This window comes from Chionomys nivalis, chromosome 18 (genome assembly GCF_950005125.1).
Source record: "Chionomys nivalis chromosome 18, mChiNiv1.1, whole genome shotgun sequence".
NCBI classification, from domain to species: Eukaryota; Metazoa; Chordata; class Mammalia; order Rodentia; family Cricetidae; genus Chionomys; species Chionomys nivalis.
Genome location: NC_080103.1, coordinates 63,549,509 through 63,569,996, shown reverse-complemented (window position 1 = coordinate 63,569,996; position 20,488 = coordinate 63,549,509). Strand labels below are relative to the sequence as shown.

General features: G+C 39.4%; 1 protein-coding gene across 9 annotated transcripts in view; it reads left to right on the top strand.

Moving 5' to 3' along the window:
- Window positions 1-20,488, top strand: part of Lrrc7 (leucine rich repeat containing 7) — a 401,293-nt gene that overhangs the window by 224,212 nt on the left and 156,593 nt on the right. The window lies entirely within an intron of this gene.

The following is a 20,488-nucleotide window of genomic DNA, read 5'->3' as shown; positions in this document are numbered from 1 at the left end:
AGGCACAGCTTCCTGAATGGTTTCTTGCTGTCTTTATCAATTCTGATTTTGTAATTATTTTCTATTAGTAATTTATGATCAGATATTTGTACTTTATAATGATATTACCTCATATTCCTACCACTTTCTGCTGCATCGTAATTTTGTTGAACATAGTAGCATCCCATTTTTGGTTTTCTTTGTGGAGCAGACATCTGTACTGCAGAGCAGTACTACTTTGTTCTCTGCATCTTAGGGAAAGAACAGACACAGAGATCCTGTTTGTTAGAACTGACCCCATGTTCTTCCATGCTAACCTCATGCTAAGAATCACCAGTGTTTTAAATGAAACCTGAGCTGTGGCCTGAGTTCCTCTTCCACATCTCTATCGCCAGACCTCAGACAGAATATTCACTGTGAGTCAGGACCAAAAGCATCTTCACCTTCACATCAACCCCCAGTGAAGCAACCCCACCTGAGAAGTAGCAGCTGTACCCACTTTTCCTACCTGGAGACATCAGGTTCTGTCACCTCTGAGCACTTCTGTTCCCCTTATTGCCTCCTTGAGCTCCACATGCACACACGTCCCTCCGTCCTAGCCTTCCCCTCCTCTACACCTGTGCCATTGCAATCCATCTGCGACTGTTTCCAGAGCTTACATTCTGAAACACATCATGGCATCTATCAATCTGGAAGTTCACCCGCTTTCAGAGACAACCATGCAAGGCCCTAAGCTAGGCTGTGTTTCTAGATTCTTGCCTTCCTTCTAGCACTTTCTCGAGGACACAATGCTACATCGCGTTACGTATTAAGTCAATGCATCTTCCAATCTCTGAGTACCTCTCTTGACACATCCTCTTTTGGTCTGAAATATTTAAAACCATTGTTTTTGTTACATACTTTAATGATGAAGTCTGTATTGGTGGAAATTTATGCTAGTTTTCCAAAGCAAAGTTCCCACAAAAAAACAAACAAAAACCTTCATTTTGTTGTAGTTTTTTTAGAGAACTAATTTGTTAGTTTGTGAAGGTTTTGTCAGCCTGGACATATCATCTAACACTCCAGTTCCATAGCTTCTTGCCAAGTAAGTGGACACTAGGTATCTTTCCTTTGCCTAACTGTCTTCTAGCAGGCTGGAGAACTGGTCTCTCTGGGCCCTCCGAAGGCACAGAAAAAGATCTGAACTTCAGAAAATCTGTTTTCCTTAACATTTTACAAGAATTCACAGTACCGGTTCTTTGGCTTGAACTTGTAAGATGGATTTTCATCATTAAACGACATGCAGCTGTCTATCCCTGGTAGCCAGCTCAATCAAGAGCAGTAAAAGGTACAAGCTTCCCAACTCTGCGAATTCTCTGTTTTTCTCTTGTCTCCATTCTCGCTGTTCAAATCGGGATTATTTCAGGTCTTGCTATACACAAAACACATCTTTAAAAATCTTTATTTTTGAGAGGCCCACCTGCTCACTGCCAAGTGGCACAGGCTCGTGGGCACCACTACCGTAAGCAAGTATGTGTGGTGGAAAGGGAAAGAAAAGGAAGCAGCATGGTTCATGTGCTGTGGAAGGGGCTGAACTAGAGACATGATGGTGGTGAGAAACAGGCTGATGTTAGTGGCCTGAGCTACCACCTGAGACCACATGGTGTCCCATCCTGTGCTGCCACCAAGGGCCTGTCTGGGTCTGTGTTGATGTCCGTGGCCAATGCTACCACCAAAGGCCATGCAGATGTCCATGGACTGGGCTGCCAGCTAACACCCTGTTAATGTCCCAGGGCCATGCTGCCAACTGGGCCATACTTATCTGAGTGCCCTGCACTGCCACTTGAAGGCCATGCGGAAGCCCATGGTCTGGACTGCCACATAAAGTCATTTTGATGGCCAGGGGCGATACTGAGTAGGCCCAGTTCCTTGCTGGCCCTGGGAGAGCTGGCTCTGTCCCTCACCAGTCCTGGTCTTCAGAGCTGGCCCTTATGGCCTGGGCACAGGAGAGGTGTGACCCTGCCTCTCACCAACTCTAGGAGAGCAGGTCTCTCGCTCTACAGGAGAGTTGGTCCTGATGGCAGGTTCAAGCGAGAAGCCCAGGTGATGGGGGCATGGAAGAGTTGGCCCCAATGGCATGAGTGCAGGGGTATTGACCCCAGATTCACCCCTTGCTGCTGGTCAACATAGGGAGACTTGGCCCTGCCCCTCACCTGAAGGGGCAGGGAACCGACAGAGGCCAGGGCTGACCAACTCACCTACTACCCAGGAGATCCCCATTCAGCATTGTGAGTTGGTTCCCTCCAACACAACCCCATCTATAACCTTCTGGAGCCCTTAAAGGGACCAATCCTGCAGAACCATAACAGCAAAATATGCAAGAGGAGTTTTGGTGAGTGTCCAGTTTTGATGATGTAACAGAAACCAGAGGTCTTGAACCAGACCAAAAACTCATCTACTCAAGTAAAACTGTTTGGGCAAGAGAATGTACTGCACAACACACCGTAGCTCCCAGTGTCCCCGTGTCCCTACAGTGACTGAATATGTGACAGAGAGGTGGGCAAGATGAAGGAGTGAACTGGGTTTACTTTTTCTTTTCTTTTGTGAGGGAGCTACGAGGATAGAGAGTAGACATGGAAGGATTTGGAAAAGAGTGGAACTGGGGTACATGATGTGAAATTCCCAAAGAATCAAAACTTTATGTTAATAAAAACAATCTTAATTTCTACTAAACAGATGAAAAATATTTCTAAATTGCCATAGTTTTACATGGTTTGTATGACATTTAGGATCAGATCTGAGCAATATTTAAAATAAAAATTCATAAAAGGTATTAATTATCTGACGCAATTTCTCTGCGTCATAATTTCCTGTTTCCTTTTAGTGGAATGAGGTTTTATTTTGTCCTATTATGTATGACCTTAAAACATTGTGGGGTTTTCCCTGTCAAAGTACTTACTCTATTGTCCATTTATTCAAAATAAAACAAATATTTGCTTTCCTAAAAGTTCACTCAGAAAGGCCCATCTGTTCACCAACTATATTCTAACTCTATTTTTTTTCTCTTCAAATTTAAACGTTGTTCATAACCTTAATTGGACTTCTGTTCACATTGACCATTTAATGTCATTTTTCCAAATATCAAATAAATCTTCTCTAATGTTATAAACAAGATTAAAAATTAAATTAATCTAACTGAAAAGCCATAACTCTTATCAAGCACTAGCTTTTTAGATTTATATACAGTATAAAAAGATGGGATATAATAATGTATCTTGGTATGTGGATTGATTAAAAAGCCTCAGTTGTAGTCTCTTGAAAATGTTCAGGGGCATTTTGACAATTAATTTATTTTGTGTTTTAATTGCACTAAAATATTTTAAAGAATAAATTTTGGCTACTGATTTTTGCAAAACACTCCTAATTAAACATCTTTAGGAATAAATTTTTCATCTTGTTTAAGTGCTTCAAGCAATTTTGAATAGAAAATGGAATCACAATTCTCATACAGTGTTAAAAAGCATCTCTTAAATTATTACATCCATTTTAATGGATGTGCATTTTAAAATATATACTTGATTTATAAAGGGAAGTTTTGATATCTACATTCTGTTTAAGAGAAAATGGATGGAATGACTTTGCTTTCCCATTGCCCATACAGCACCATCAAAACCTATAAATGTGGTCATTGCTCATAGCACTGTCAAACCTATAAATGTGATGCTCAGGGCAATAAGTCTTTCCTCCCACTGTTAGACCTGAAGTCTCTAAACAGAACTGGTAGGCATATACCTCTACATGAATCCTAGCAAACTCTCGCTTTATATAATATGCTAGTCTTTTAAAAATTGCTGTAATTGCTCAAGTACCTAACAAGAGTTAAATTTACTTCTAGGTGGAAGGGGGGCAATAGAGAACAGTAGAAATGGATTATCTGCACTTCAGTGACTTTATACTGTGGTGGAGGGAACCAGACAACAAAATATGAACAACTGAGACTTATACAGATACCCTGAAGAAATTAGGAATATTTGGGGGTTTGAGTATCTATAGCTTTGGATAAACTGCTCCTAAGAGTCCTGTCTAGAAAAGGTAGTTTGTGTTTTGAGGTGAGAATGTGAGAAAAGGGATCTAGAGAAGAAAGAAGTCAAGGAGACCAGCAAGTGTGAAACTCTCAAGTTTATACAAGATAAGTTTGATGTGTCTGAAGAGTAAGCTACCGTATTTTGCATGTATAGGAGGTATAGGAATGGAGGAAGCAATGAGTGGAACAAAATTACAATTTTGTGAACTGTGTTTGAGAATTAGGGTGCATTCTCTTCATAACAAGCCACTGAGGCTTTCAGCGAGAAAAAGCTGTGGCTGGATGTAAGATCTACAAAGATAAGCCAGCTGCTCTGTGGAGAAGTGCAAAACTGGAAGAGGGTGGCTCTGGAGACGATAAGCATGGACAATTGGAGTTGTGGAGTCAGAGGACATTTGACAGACAGAATTGGGGTGAGAAGGAAAAACAGAAACTAGGGAACGTCCTGAAGCTCAGGTTTGGAACCCTGCAGGGACAGTTTCTGGATATGGAGAAAATAAGAAGAGGAGCAGGTGGAAAGAAGCAGGGCTTTGTGGTGCTGGTAAGGTGTTCAAGCGTAGGCAGTTACAAACATTGTCTGCTTGGGGAGGAAGAAATGCAAATCCGAGAGCCATCAGCACATAAGTGACCTTTCATGGTGCTCATTGAAGCTGTCAGTGGAGGGAGTATAAGTAGACAAAAATGAGACCCAGCACAGAACTGGGAACACATATATGCTTGAAGCATTAGAGAAGAGTCTATAAAATATCCTAAGACTGGGGAGTCAAAGAGTTAAAAAAAAATGAGGGAGGATAGAGGGCACAGCAGACATCCAGAAATACAAGCAAGAGGGATCAATTGTACCCATCACTGCTGAGAAGTCACGTAAAATGAGAAGATGGGAACAGAAAACTGCAGATCAGCCTCAGAAATATGGGTCATCAATAGGAGCCCAATGGGAGTTGTTTCAGGAGCGCAGTGTGTGCCACTCACTAGAGAGGTTGCAAAGTACAGATTAGCAGAAGGCATGTACAAGGAATTCCTTCAGGCTTAACTACAAGACCTAACAGTGAGGTGTAAGCAACTGGACAGGAACAGAGTCTCAGGGAAACTATTGGATTACAGTATCCTTGTAACCTAGTGGGAATGGTCCAACAGAAAGAATTAATGACGCAGGAGAACATTCAAGCGACTGTAAGAATAGAAGCATGGAAAAGAAAAAGAATTGGATACAATATAAATGAGGGGATGGTATAAATGTATCCTCCATGAAGACTAATACAAGTGACAAATCTTTACAGGGTACAAAAGCATTATTCTGTAGCATCCCTTTGAATCAGAAAACCCAAAATGCAGCTATATATTGCGATGAAACCTTTTGCATTAAGTTTCTGTAACTTGTTAACGTCATTTTGGTGGGAATGTTGCAGGTCCTTTAAGTCATTCATAGTCTGAATGCTCTTCTGTTGGCCTGATAAAGCAGATGAAGGTTCAGGATGTATCTGAAACTGTAAAAGCCAGTTTGCTGATGTTCTACCTGATAAGTTTCTTGTAGCATGATTAATAAAACCCAGAGATAGATATTGGGTTTCAACTTGAAGATCTGGTTTCTGCTACACTATCAATGCTGGGCCCCATTGGGTAACTATTGTTGTCCTGTGATCCTGTAGCTTTAGGCCTGCAGAAACAGTCCCTTGACATGCTCCAACAGATCATAGAAAGGGTGGGTAGTGGGGTGGGCCAATTCGTAACCCTGGTTCTGGGCATGGGTAGTTGCAGGGTTGATCAGCCTCCCAACTGTCCCTTGTCTTCACTATCAGGATGAGATCTCGGCATTTTCCTGGCTAGTTCATCCCTTGCAGCAGTGAGCAAGGAGCAGGGCCAGTTCTCCTGCTTTCAGACCCTCAGGGATGGCTCATTCATACCTACACCTTCTGAGCCAGCTCTACCGTGCTGCCCAGGAAATAGGTAGGGGCCACTCTCCTGAGTGCTGCAGCTGGTAAGAGACAAGGACAGCTCCCTCACCCACCACAGGTGGCAGGGGCAAGGGGAATGGTGTCTTTCTCTTTCCCTCACTACCACATGGAAGACCTTCAGGCCAACTCACCTGCACCTCTGCCAACAGAGTCAGCTCTACTATGCTATTGAGGCAAAGAGGAGGGTTAGCTTTCCTGAGTTCTACAGTTGGTAAGGAGAACAGTCGACTCCCTCATCTGTGACAGGCAGTGAGGGGTGGAGGGTAAGGAGGTATCTTTCACCCAGCCACACTGCCGCATGACAGAGGAGTAGTGGGGTCAGCTCTCCCCACAACTTGGGGACTGGCTCGCCCACACCTCAGACAACAGATTTGGCTCTATTGTGCTGCCCAGGTGAGATGCAGGACCTGCTCTCCCTGAGTGCTGCAGCTGGTGGGGGGCAGGAACAGCTCTCCCACTGCCTCAGGCATAAAGGGGTGGGGAGCATCTCTCCCCCACCCATGCCATCATGTACGTATTCTTTTTTTTTTTTTTTTTTTTTTTTTTTTTTGGTTTTTCGAGACAGGGTTTCTCTGTGGTTTTGGAGCCTGTCCTGGAACTAGCTCTTGTAGACCAGGCTGGTCTCGAACTCACAGAGATCCGCCTGCCTCTGCCTCCCAAGTGCTGGGATTAAAGGCGTGCGCCACCACCGCCCGTCTCAGGTAACGGATCAAGAATAAACACCACTGTTTAAATTGAAAAGAAGTCCTCCTCAGCTGTCCCTTTAACAGTGGTAGATGCCTGGTCCATCATCTACAGCCCATAATAGTCCATGTTTCTGCTGTGAATGTATCAGTCATCTGTGCAGGCAAGGGTTATGTTAATATGTATATTAGGATGGAAAGTTTTGGAAGTTTCTTGCAACCAGAATGAAGATTTTAGTTTACAGCAAATATGTATTTGGGTTCTAAAATTTTACATTTCCTCTAACTTGTTATTATAGCAACACTATCCGTGTGTGTATATACATATATACTCATAACATATTCAATTATGATGTTCTGATCTAATGTGCTGTCCATAGACACCAGTTTGAATCTTCTATCCTCCTGTGTTAGTACTAGCTTTTGTTATGATCAGAATCAAGAATTTTTATTCTCTTTTATTTTTTGTGATAGAATTACAGTTAATGGATTCTAATATTTTTAAATCTCTTTCTTTTGGTAAGTAACCATAAAATAATCACGTTGGGAAAAGCTTTTTCCTGGTTAAATGTAAAAACTGAAGCGCTAAACTCTCTCTAACAGTAACAAATTTGTTTAAAGTTTGCAAAGTTGGTACAGGTATAAGAAATTCAAACTAGCATAAAACAGTTTCTTCAAACTGATAAATAGGATAAGATCACTTTTGCTAAATTGAAAGCAATAATAGTGTTCCAGCCCAGAGAACTTATTCAAATTAATTCATATTTAATAACATATAATTACTTGGAGGGATATTAATCTTTATTTATTAAAAAGTTAACTTGCACTAAGTGATGTGAGAATCTATACTGAGTGTGTCCATTTCTATCACAGTCTGCTGATGTGCTGGGTTCTCTAGTCCAGCGGTTGTTCTAAACTTAACTGTTGTCTTCCGTCTTTCTTCGTCAGTGTTACGACGAAGTGTGACTACTAATTTCTTAGTAGTAATTTTACGTGTTCCATCTTAATTTTTTTAAGCTTTAAATTTAGCTCTAGATAATAGACACCCCATTTAAAGCTCACTTTTCTGCATATTCAGCTGTCGTAGTTTGCAGTGTTCTTTCTCTCTCAGGGTTTGTGCAGACTTTTCATCTTATCATTGCACAAACTCTGGGTACATTTTATCAACATGCTCACCTCACAGAGTGTCACCAGACTGTATGTTAAAATGTGTGGTACACATAGTAGGTGTGCTATCAATGCCCATTCTATAATGAAGAAAGTAAAAGTTAAAGGGATTGAGCAAGTTTCCCGGTGTCACACAGCTCTCTTCTCCCTTCTTTACCTTACTTCCCTATTTACCTTCTTTTGCACAGCTGAGGCTTAAACCCAGGCTTTGTCCACATCAACCAGGTGCTCATTCCTGAGTCTCAGCCACAGCCTCAGTATTTTCCAACTCTCATACATAGGAGAGGAACCAAAAAGGCTCTTCCTGCCTTGTGACTCCAAATGAAAATAAGTAAGGGTTGTGTCCTTGCTAACATACAATCGTGTTATGCCCTGGCAAATCTGAGAGTTAATACACAAATAAAATGAATAGCAATTATTTTTCAAGTTATTTTATGTATGACTCTGTGTGTGTGTATGTGTGTGTGTGTGTGTATGCACCATGTGCATGCTTTTGGAGAACAGGAGAGGGTGTTGGGTCCCTGAAAGTAGAATTAAAAGCACTTGTGAGCCTTCACGTAGGTGCTGGGAATCGAACCCTGGTCCTACACTGATCCATCTCTTCAACCTCAGAATAAGAACAATTTTGCAAGGTAATTAGAGATAATATAAACATAAGAACATCAATAATTTTTATTTATCTTCTAGCAAAAAATCATTGGTAAAAAAATTGAAATAAATATTGCATTCCTTAGAGCAACAAAAGCTAAATAATACAAAGGAATAAATTTCACAGAAGAGGTACAAAATTTATGAAATAAATTATTGTTGATAAGCAAATAAGATATGAAAATAATGAAAAAACAGTATTTCTGTCGTAAGATTTAATATATCAAGTGGTATTTCTAATTATGAAGTTCAATATCAGTTTAATTAAACTCCCCTGAAGGTTCCTAAAGCTTTTAATTGAACGAGACAATCTGTGTTCAAATGAGAAAAATGATATATGTCAGCTATGAATTAACAAGTAATATTAATGATAGAAGACTTACCTTAACATACATCAGAAGACAGTACTCAGACTTCCTGACAAATAAATACTGTTCTAAACTAAACGGTAACTCAGTAAAGGCCTAGGAAGTCCAAAGTAGATCTCAGTGTTTGTAAGAAATTAAAACTTGGGGCTGGAGAGATGGCTCAGTGGTTAAGAGCATTGCCTGCTCTTCCAAAGGTCCTGAGTTCAATTCCCAGCAACCACATGGTGGCTCACAACCATCTGTAAAGAGGTCTGGCGCCCTCTTCTGGCCTTCAGTCATACAGACAGAATATTGTATACATAATAAATAATATTAAAAAAAAGAAATTAAAACGTGACAGTGTTGGTCATTTAAGTCAGTGAGAATGTGTGAACTATTTAGAAAACACAGTTGTCACAGCTAGGTATTCACTTGATATAAAATGTGATTAGACTGACTAGGACATGGTGAAAACAGGTACCAGGCATATTTCTTACCAAGTAAATAAGACAAAGAAAAATCCATTATCAGAATTAAGGATCAACAATAATAATGCAGAGACGTTACAATCCACATCTAAAAGTTGAGGGAGAGAAGGGACATTCAAAAACATATAAGATATAGGATAATATACTTTTATGGACTAACAACTAAAAAGCTTCCTGTATTCGTATGTATTTTGCACACAATTAAACAACTGCAGAGAAAATGTGGGAGAAATGTGCTGGTTTATGTCCTCAGGTCAGTTGAGATTGACAGGCAGGTGAAATATTAACACATGATATTTGAATTATTTATAGCTACTGGAAAATACAGATGTGACACAATCACACAAATTTACAGAAGTCATACATATTTTAATTTTACAAATATACAAAGCATCAAATCATAGAAAGTTTGGAAGACTGGCATTGATGTATTTTAAGTGTAATCATAAATATGAGATTTGTTATAATCCACTATTGAATTCACATCCTTAGCAATGTTGGAAATTTTCTGTGATGCTCTTTAGATGTACGGCATAAGTAGATGTTCAAATGTTCAAATCAGTCCGTGAGCACAAGGTAGCATGGCCCTTGTGTCAAATGCCTGCTTAGCAAACCACAAGTGATCCAATAATCACTAAGAGTTTCTGGGGAACTTTGACTCCTAAAACACAATATACTCAATTTGCATTTTGAAATACTCTGGGCACACACACACACACACAAAAAAAAAAAAATGGTTGCAAAGGTCCAGCTTACAGAAATCTGGAAGTGAAAATCAGACAGAAAAAGTGCGGCCAACACAATAAGCATAATGCACTCGGGGAGATAAACTACCAAATCCAAGCTGTCGCTCAGGAAGTGGAGCACTGGGTTATAAGAGGAACCTGCTGGCAGTGGATGGTTCCAGCTACAATAGCCATGTCCAAAGGTTAATAGGGAACTTAGGCTGGCTCCCAGACCAGATTCTTTTGCTATGATTGTTTGTCTCCATGTCTGTGTGTGGTGAGGCTGTGATCACGGTGTGTCTGGAGTTCACAATCAAGTGTGTACATCTATCAGCAAATTAAGTGCATGTCTATCAGCACTTGAGAGCATCACTTGCTAAAGCCTAGCTTTCTGGCACCTTTTGAAGAGTATCTGACAGGTAGGGCAACTCTCTGAGTTCTCATTCCTTGTGGAGCCATCTCTACTGAAACAACATTCCATTGTAACCTGCATTTGCTGTGTATCTAGCAGGATAGTCTCCAGTATGTCAGTACACATGGAGACCATTGGATTGTCACTAGTTAGCACAGTGTCTTCAAAATCAACCACAAAAAAATTATCTAGTAAAGAAATCAAATCATTGACCTCATCTGGACGTAAAGGAAGCAGTATGTGATCCAAGACAGTATTGAAAAGTATTTACTTAGAGTTGTGGATCTAGCTTACCAATGAGAGCTTATTAGCTCTCCTTACAAGCAGGAAGGCTAGTTCAGTCTCTCGAGCCTGCATTAAAAAATGCTGAGAATGACAGTGAGCTCCTATAATCTCAGCATTGAGGAAGCAGAAATGAATGTCTTAGAATTGAGTCAAGCCAACACAGTAAGTTCTAGACCAGTGACATATCATGGTTAGTAAGTGTGTGTGTGTGTGTGTGTGTGTGAGAGAGAGAGAGAGAGAGAGAGAGAGAGAGAGAGAGAGAGAGAGAGAGACCCTGAGAATAATGCCTGACAAGAGAGGTCAGAAATACTATAAAAGTAAGAGAACCATGATATCTTCTGTGAGGTAGTATCCTCGATCTACAACATAGAGCTGCAACCTTGAAATCTCAGCAATACAATCAACTAAACAAGACAAGAACAGTGACATCAGCAGTGGATATGCCAGTGTGGGTAGGGAAAATCTCTCAAGGCCACACCTCTACATGAAGAGCTATAGACAATTAATGGTTACTGAAAAAGAAAGACTCCATCTTCTTCAAGGGAGCAACCCCCCCCCGATAGGTAATCCAATAAGTGGTCAGCACATATAAATATAAGAAACAGCAAATGAACTCATCTCTGTATGTGTGCACACACATGTGTGTGCGTGTACAAGAAGAGGTCCTGAATTTGAGAAGGAGTAAGAGTACAAAGGATAGAAGCAGGACAGTGTTCAGCAAGTGTAATCAATGGGAAATTTGCAGGTTAAGAGTTAATAGCAGCTGGGCGGTGGTGGCACATGCCTTTAATCCCAGCACTCGGGAGGCAGAGGTAGGTGGATATCTGGGAGTTCGAGGCCAGCCTGGTCTACAAGAGCTAGTTCCAGGACAGGCACCAAAGCTACAGAGAAACCCTGTCTTGAAAAACCAAAAAAAAAAAAAAAAAAAAGTTAATGGCATTGTGGCCACCCTTCACTCAGGGCCCATGCCCTTATATCTTTAGTGGACACATCTTGGAGCATCTCCGTCTTAAGTTCAACACATCGCAGGTGCACTGAAGTCAAAGTGGGACAGTAGGGCTCATCCTCTACATCACTGTCTGCACTTTGTCTGGCATTTCCAAGCTCAACTAATAGAAATAACATTTTCTAGAACCTGTGAATCATCTCAGTCCTATTTCTTACTCCCACATTAGTCAGTCAACAGGCTCCGTTAAATCTGTCTAACTCGCTTATTCATTTCCTTCTGTCTGGAACTCTCTGACTCCTTTTTATCATTCAACTCTCAAATCAAATGCCACTTACCCCAAAAGGTCTTTGGTGGTCCTTGTAATATAAAGTAGCTACACTTATGACTGGAATTTTCTAAGCCCACAATTACAATTTCTGTTAGCACAGATGAGTTTCTCAGATTTCTCTGTGAGAACCAGAATCTTCTCCAGCCTGTTCACCTATGTACTCACTGCATGATAGACTGCCCAGTGCCCAGCCTATTGGATACAGAATGTGACTGTCAAGTCCTTTCTTCCTTCCTTCCTTCCTTCCTTCCTTCCTTTCTTTCTCTTTCTTTCTTTCTTTCTTTCTTTCTTTCTTTCGTTTTTTGAAACAGTGTTTCTCTGCAGCTCTGAAGCCTGTCCTGGAACTAGCTCTTGTAAACCAGGCTGGCCTCAAGCTCACAGAGATCCATCTGCCTCTGCCTACCAAGTGCTGGAATTAAAGGTGTGTGCCACCACCACCTGGCTCACTCAGCAACTTCTTAATGGGCACTTCCATAGCAGACACTGAATCAGTGCAGGAAAAACAAGTATGGATAAAAACAAATCCTATCTTTCACCTCATGAAGCTAATATGTAGAGGTAACTACCTAATAAACTCCTAACAACTACACAACTAAATGTCAAATCACAACCATGTGTGGTGTATCTTATTTTTCCTTTTCTAAGTGTTCATTGCCTGTGCTTTACTTCAGTTTATCGTCAGGATCACACACTTCCTGCCCTCTGTTCTCATTAACAGCTGCTCTGCATCCAAGGCTACAATACAAATCCACAAATCCAGTGTCACTTCTGACATCAAAATCTTTAATTAAAAAAGAAACCCTTAATGTCTTTACTTTTTAATAAATTCAGAAAAAAAGTCCATCTTTTCCTCCTCCTCACCACCCTTCACCTTTCCTACAGACTATATTTAACCCATAAGTTATACGCTTATTCCTAGACTTTTGTATACATGTTATCTCAGCCCGATACAGCTTTCCCTACTCTTTCACTTATTACCCATGACTCTAGAGATAAGTGGTACTAGAAAGCCTCTTTCAAGCCTCTCAAGCTAACAAAAAAGCCTCACAGATTACATAGACATAGATAGACATAGATGATACAGATATTGACATATCACCTTTGCTCTACTCATTCATTGTCTTGATTATTATTTCCCTTGAAAGCCTAGAGTTTCTTTTGGAAAAATGTTTCCCATTCTCATCTTTATTGCCTAAAATGGTGGCCTGTATATAAAGTCTATGATAGGGTAGTTGAATAGATAGAATTTTCTAGAAAAATTAAAACTATGCAGTGATATTCAATAATAGAGCTTCAAATGTATACCATTAAGAATGCACTTGAAGGGTTGGACAAATACATGATGTAGTAGTAGAATGTTTACTAAGCATGTAAGAAGCCCTGGTTTTAATCCCCAGTACCATTTTAAAATTTAATAATAAAAGAAGGGTACAAAAATATATTAGTAAGAACATGCAGCTAGAAGCATAATTTAAATCTTCCCAATACTCAGAAATTTGAGCCATAAATTCTGCTATTGATGTTAAAAGCAGTAGTTATCCATAGCAGTCAAGGAAATATGGAAATTATCATCACACAAAAGACACTTTGCAAGGTTTCTATCACTGTTGAAATCTACTCAACACAAGATGTGTCAGCAACCCCTTAGTGATTAGTGAGAGGCTTTAATAAGAGAAGAACAGGTGTGCTTAGGGGCTTCTCCTCACTGTGCAAGGGGTGCAAAAAGAACAAATGTTACTTTGTGTGCTAAGAAAACTCAAGTGTTATGGCAACCATTAAGTTCTAATGAAGGCTAGGACTTGCTGTGACTTTTGCTGTTCTAGGAATGCTGGCTTGTTAGAGAGGTAAAGGAGAGAATGGGCAGAAAGGTTAATTGGCCCTTGACCAAATGTCAGCATCAATTTGCAATTAAAATATTGTTTGTGTCATTAACTATGAAAGACAGACTTAATATTTAACAAAAGTGTGAAAATAAAATGAATCTAGTCATTCTACCTAAGGACACTGTAGCTGAGAGGAACCACTTTCAACCCACCTCCAATGGCCCCGGGGAACCAACAAAAAGGTGCATAGAGTAATAGTGCAGGGTTTTACACTTTAGTCTTGATGTTAAAAAGGACTTCAGCTGCCCAGCTATAGAATATGTACCCAGAGTTCTGCAAATACTCATTAAATACCTACTGAATTCCAGGCAAAAGGCTCCATGAAGTCTAACTGTTGGAAGCAAAAGTTAAGGATTGTTGTTGGAAAAGTATCAACACTCATAGGTACAAGATTGATCCAGGCAGGGAGCAAAGATCCTGAAGAGTATCAGAATAAGCCAGCCACTGAAGATAACTCCCTGTGTAAAGATAACACAGAAAGGCAGTGCTACCAATACCATACCAGTTATCTCAGAGTTGACCTGGATATCAACTGTGACCAGGACAACATTAGACTCACTAGTGGTAATGGGGAGGGAAGATGGTCTGGATGTTATTATTACCAGATTGTAAAGAAGCCTTCGGTAGATGAAGAATTTGAAAATTAATGTCTGAAGGTATCCATCTAACTATCAACAGTTGATTGACACACATTCTCTAAAACTGTCATTCTCTACTTGGAAAGAAGAAAGATGAAACTGGAGACAAACTCAAGAGAGAGCTATAGCTTCAGCTGTGTTGTTATTTCTACCACTGTGGTATAAGGGTGGAAGGGTCACTCAAGGCCTTCTTCTGGCCAGATTGTATTTGCTTATTTTCTCCCCATTGGTAAATCTGAAAAGAAGTAAAAGAACAGGGTGCTGGAGATGAGAAAAATAATCTCAGCCTACCTTACTTTCTCCCAACCAATACCACAGATACCTTCTAGAAGCTATGGTTCCCCAAGAAGCCAGGGTTTCCAAGCCAAAGAAAAGGAGACAGTGAAGTCAAATGCTTCAGAATAATACTGGAGGGAAAAGGATGCTCTCTGGTGTTGCACCGCAACAGCTCCATGATGGAAAGGTGAAGCCTTTACACAAAACACTGTATTAAAAAAATCAAATAAGTTCTAATGCCAGGCAGGCCTTTCAAACATGGACCCTCTGATCCACGGTTGTTTATCACATTCCACTCCTGAAACATTTGTCTTAAGATGATACAGTTATTACCAGCAGACCCAGGAAATGAAAATACCAGAAAATTCTTAGAACTATAATCAAACCCTAACAATAACCAGACTTCATGATGCTGTGATTTAAAGCAAAGTTTCTTTCAATTGGCTTTGAAATTAATTGTTTAGCATAGAATGTCAACTGTGCATCCGCGATCCTTTGGTAATTGCTGCCTGCTGTTAAGGTGTCATTAAGTTCCCTTAATGATGAATAGTTCAGATTCCAGGACTTATTCAAAGAACAATAATGCTTTTTTAGAACAATAATGCTTTTAACAATGTGTTTATTGTCTTTGCCAATAGCTATTAATTGACTAATCCCTGAAAAGTTTATATATTAAGGCCCCAATAAGAATCACATGTCACTTTTCCATACTCTTTGGAACACCGGTATGAGAATTTTTCAAAAACTTTTTATTTCAGTTGTGATGAAAATTCTGTTCCAAATTCTTTGTTCTTTTGTCTTCTGTATCTAACTTTGCACATATAAAGAATAATTTATCAGCATAGGTATCGAGACACTTTATTAATACAACATCTAGTACATATCTCAGTCTCAGAAAGAACCTTAATTTTGGAGGAGCCAAGATTTACTGCAGAGCACCTAGTTGAGCAATGAACAAATGTTACAAATTCAAATTTCAAAGCAAATTTGAAAGAGAAGGAGTTGAGGACTCTAAAGATAGGTGTATAGTTTCTGGGTGACAAGAAATCATAAGAAGCAATTCATATCGATTGCAGTGAAGTAGATTAGACATAAGACACACTTAAGAAGAAGACTCAGATATTTTGGTGACTAACTATATTGGAATCATGCAAGATTGAAGAGAGGGAAAATAAAAGAAGGGGAGATTCTTTTCTATACTGATGAACCAAGCCTTTAGTGAATTATTCTGTAAGCACTGTAAATAGTATTTGCAGGTAGGAGAGATGCAAAGAAAGGAAGACATTAACTTAAACATGTTAAGCTTTGTTGCAATGCCCAAGAGGCAGATGCAGCTGAATGGATCCAGTCTGATGACTCTAGACGTGCCAGCAAGACTGGTTTTTCTACATCCACTTTTCTGATTTTGCAGAGAACCTTGCTTTCCCTGTGCAAATGTGTAGTCTTTCTTCATGTAGGTATGCCCTAATCTTCTAGTTTTTCAAGCATAACCACCATACTACATTAATGTTCACCTTGATAATTTTATTTTAAATAAATGACTTCTTTAAAATCAACCACATTTTGTGGGCGCTAGAAATAAGATGTTTAAATTAAGGTATCAGTTTTAGGAGATGCAACTCAGTCCACATAGAAGGACTGTATTCTTTTTGATGAGCATGCAGAGTATGAATTTAAAAAAAGAGCTAAGTTGACAGGTTATTATGGCAAGCCAGGCAAAAGTCAGTTTACTGTATAAATCAGTGATAACTGAAGTGGAGAGAAAAGAACTGACTTCTGAAATATTTAAGAAATAAAATTGATACAACCAACACTTAAGAGACAAGCAAAGAAAACTCCCTGAGAGAAACTGTACTGCATTGCAGAAGACAGATAGAATCAGCAGTTCAAAGGAAATGAATTAATCAATATTGAAAACAAGAGCTCCCAATGGAAAAGACTGAGGTGTTGGCTGGGGAAGGAGTTATAATGATTTGTGGATACTGGCACCTCACAGCGATGCCCCTGGCTTTTGTTTGCTGGACACAGGTATTGACTGGCCTGAAGTGTGCTGCAATTTTAGCATCACAAGAGGTTAAGAAAAACATCCATGTATCCTTGTCATACGCCTTGCCTAAGGTTGGCCCAAGAAGACCAGATGTGGGGCCCAACCTAGAATTTCTTCCACATCAAAAAAAAAAAAAAAAGTAGATCAAAGTAGAGCTCTGTGGGTTGAAAAGAGAAAGGTTTGTAAACTGAAATAGGTCATGTGTTGTGGTTTGAAAGAAAATGTCCCCCAAAAGGATTGGTACTATTAGGAGATGTGGCTTTGTTGAAGTAGATATGGCTTGTTGGAAGAAGTGTGTAACTGTGGAGGCAGACTTTGAGGTCTCACATATGCTCAAGATACTGTCCAGTGTCTCAGATGACTTCCTGTTGCCTGGGAGTCAAGATGTAAGACCTCTCAGCTCCTTCTCTAGCATCATGTCTGCCTACAAGCAGCTTTGCTCCCCACCTTAAAGATAATGGTCTAAACTGCAGAACTGTAGGTGAGCCACCACAATAAATGTTTTCCTTTATAAGATTTGCCATGGTCATGGTGTCTCTTCACAGCAATAGAAATCCTAACTAAGACATCATGTATGTGGCATACACCTCTAATCTCACCACTCAGATAAGTAGATTGCCATGTGTTTGAGGCCAGCCTGGATGATATAGTGAGTTCAAAGACAGCATAGGCTATTTATCACAACTCTGTCCCCAAAACACAACAACAACAACAACAAACAAAAAGACCAAGAAAAGGGATAAATGGTTGCTTTCAGAAAACCACTCTTGCTATCCATCACTCTCTATCATTGAGGGCACTGATATTGTATACAGTGCTTGCTCCATAAGAGTTGGTCAGTGAGCAAGAAATAAACATTGACTGGTGCCTAAGCTGTGGGAAGCAGCAGGATGTAGATTGCAGGGAGCCTGGAAGTCTGGAGCCAGTCTAGATGCTGACAATGAGAAGAAATGCAAGGAAACTTCAAGACAAGGTCTTTCTTGCAGGAGGTGAGCAGGGCTGTGATAGGGACACAAGTAGAGACTGCTCCTGTATTAAAGGAAGAAATCCTTCCTCGGCATTAAACCAAAAGAGTGGAGTTTAGAGACAAGCATGTAAGGAAGGCAGCTCCCTCCTCGGCAGGATGCTATGCCTGGAATTCACTCCTTTCATTGTTTAGTGAATGATGATTAAAGGAATAAGGAATTCCTTCTTGCATTCCACAGGTTTTCTCACTCTGTCCCTTCCCTTACCACCTGTCTTATTCACTCTGTTCTGGAGACACTTGCAGGCTTTTCATAAACAACCTCATGGTTATTTATTGATCTCACTTTGTAATACCTTAACAGGTATATACACTATTTAAAATGTTGTTATGTGTATTCTGTAATAAAAGCATTTCAAAGCTTGATTTACCTGAGCACAATTGCATTTACTTAAATCATCCCCTTACATTTTTTTAGCCTACTTTTTTTTTTTTTTTACATTTTCTTGCTTTTAGCTAAAGACTACATGGCAAAGGACTCCATTTTATAATAAAAGTATACTCACAGTTCATTGAGTTTTACTAATTTCATGCATCTAATAAGATTATAGGTTGTAAAAACTTTTAATGTGATGTATGTCAAGAATAAAATGCTGCTGGCCTAAGCAGATGAATCAACATCCATAACACAACTCCTGCAAATAAGGTTCATAGATCATTGTAGAAGGGGAAAATAAGGATTGATAAGAGTGAGGAATAATGAGTTTGCTGTGGGAATTCATCTCCCAATAATGTTAGAGAAGCTACACACATGAAGTCTCAACAACACAGCTACCTAAATAAGACCTGAACAATGAGGGCACCAATGTTCATATAATATGCATAGTGATTTATTGTTTGTGTTTTAATAAATAAAGTTTGCCTGAAGATCAAAGTGCAAAGAAGTCACACTAGTCAACCATACAGGCCAGGCCATGATAGAACACACCTTTAATCACAGCAGTCACACTAGTTAGCCATAGAGCCAGGAGGGGGTAGCACATGCCTTTAATCCCAGCACTCAGGAGGCAGTGGTGGACGTGGACGGATCTCTGCGGGCTTTGATCCCAGTACTAGAGAGGAATATAAAACAGGAAGAGGCAGGTCTCAGTCTCAGTCTGAGGATTTGTGGAGGACGGGTCACCCATTTTGGTTTGAGGCAGAGGTAAGAGCCAGTGGGTGGCCACTTTGCTTTTCTGATCTTCATCTTGAACCCCAATATCTGTCTTTGAATTTTTATTATTCATGCTGCATCTCTGGAAGGAGAAAGGCTCATGTGCCCTCAATGCTAGTCAAAGAATTACAGGAAACTGGGAAATACTGAGAGTGGGAAAAGTGGTTGTTCCCAGGGAAGAGTCCCTGGTATGTTACGTAATACTAAGTGATAAGTCCTAAAATCATATGCATGCAAAGCATTATAGGAACCAAGCATGTTGTATTTATGTTTTTAAGAATGTGAATGCAAGCATGTTTGTGTATGCATGTGTGTGTGTGTGTATGTGTGTAACAACTACTAAAGAAATAAAACCCATGAATTTGAGAGTTAGCAAAGTGGGTATATGGGAAGGGTTGGAGGGAAAAAAGGAAAGGAGGGAGATGATGGAATTATATTTTAATTTTTTAAAGAATTTTTAAGTGCAGTTATATATTTCAAATCTAGGAAATCATTTTTCTATAATATTTTGCACATGACCTTTTATCTTTATATGACAAAATAAGTGTGAATCAATACACACACATCTCCGTATTAACCTGCAAATAAACATTTCTTTTAAATGATGGCTTATTAAGTCTAAAAACAAAGAAATAAAATCAAATTTCTAACAAAAATCGGAATACAAAACATACACATGATGAATGCACATTGCCTGTTAAACACACCAACAAGAAATTGATTGCATCAGTGTGCTATCCCAATATGTTTTAACTTTTAAAACATTGCCAAGTTCTATTGTGTAATAATCGTGTAGATCTGGAGTTTCTTCTTGCCATCTAATGTTAAAATACTTGAAGATTAATGCGCACTAATTTTAGTTGTATGCAAAATACTCTAAATAAGTGTTAAATTTTTATTATTTCATTGAAATCACAAAAGTCCTTTTACTGTAAAGAGAAACTTCTAATAGAGCTTAAGGTATGTGACCATGATCTAATATTTTGTAGAACCAGAATTGTGTTTATCTGAGGGCTCATAATTTGCTTTGTGGTTTGTTGTTTGAGCATACCTACTTTTTAAATTTATTTGCATTAATAAAAGTGCAACACTTACTACAAATAAAATACAGCACATCAAAAATTGTGAACAAAACAATGTATAAGCCGTTCACTGAAATCTTGGATTTGTTGTCTCCTGGGAGTAAAGTGTAGAGGAAATAACTTGACTGACTGACTTAGAATGGCTTCTGTGACGAGTTCTGCTCAGTCATAATTCTGTCATAATTCATGCTCATTTGTCACTCTACCATATCCGAAATGTGATAGATCCAGTACAAGTGTCTGTGTGAAAATGCCAGGTTTTGAAGAGGGTTTCTTTGCGTCTAAACAGTCATGATGCACTGTGGGTTCTAGAGATAGTCAATGATTTTGTTTTAATATACTTACATATTACATTC